General features: G+C 35.1%; 1 protein-coding gene across 3 annotated transcripts in view; it reads left to right on the plus strand.

The window, feature by feature from the left end:
- Znf326 (zinc finger protein 326) overlaps positions 1-760 on the plus strand; it is a 48,353-nt gene that overhangs the window by 12,845 nt on the left and 34,748 nt on the right. The window lies entirely within an intron of this gene.

Here is a 760-nt window from a genome sequence, read left to right on the forward strand (position 1 = left end):
CCTCTACACTCTGCCTCAGACTAGCGTGTCTAACAAATCTAGAGGACTAAGCATGTAAACTAGGACATAAAAGTAAAAGACAACTAACATATAATAAACCTGGGGAATTGCTCTGGAGTACCCGGTGGGGCAGAGGGCACCCGAGCCCCAATACAGGCGATATTTGATGGTACTCTTCCCTCTCACATATAATATAAACTAGTTAGATATTTGAGATCATCGTCCTTCTAAACTGAAGGATCTGGATTCCTTAATGGAGGGCTTGAGTGATGCTTGCTTTTCTTTGTGCTTCAGGTGTGCCACTGTGGTTTATAGTAGAGTAAAATCAAGAAAACATTAATTACTGTCCTTTGTAATGTTCGAAATGCGAAGTTGGAAAGAGAAATAGTATTTATATGGCTACCAAGCTTCAGAATTAAATAGTATCTTCAGTTGAATGACCTGTAAATCATTGACCAATATAACTTCATTTAAATGTTTTAGTGTATCAGTTATTACCCTCTTACATTGTAAGTGTACTGCACATAAAGTGTTCCTGTAGCTGTTATTATTCATTTCCTGTGTAATTGTGAGCTTTTTAAAAACTGTTTTAAGATAACAAGCAACTTCTGTAATCCTTGTTTTCGATTGTGGTAAGTAAAATGATTTGTTTTTTCTGTTGAGACAGTGTGCTTACCTTTTAGAGTAGTTTTATGTGATAGTTTTCTGATAGGAAATACTTTTTCAAATAATTGGAGGCATTATAAAATGTATTCTTTCT

The sequence above is a fragment of the Mastomys coucha genome, unplaced genomic scaffold (assembly GCF_008632895.1).
Source record: "Mastomys coucha isolate ucsf_1 unplaced genomic scaffold, UCSF_Mcou_1 pScaffold22, whole genome shotgun sequence".
In the NCBI taxonomy this organism is placed as follows: Eukaryota; Metazoa; Chordata; class Mammalia; order Rodentia; family Muridae; genus Mastomys; species Mastomys coucha.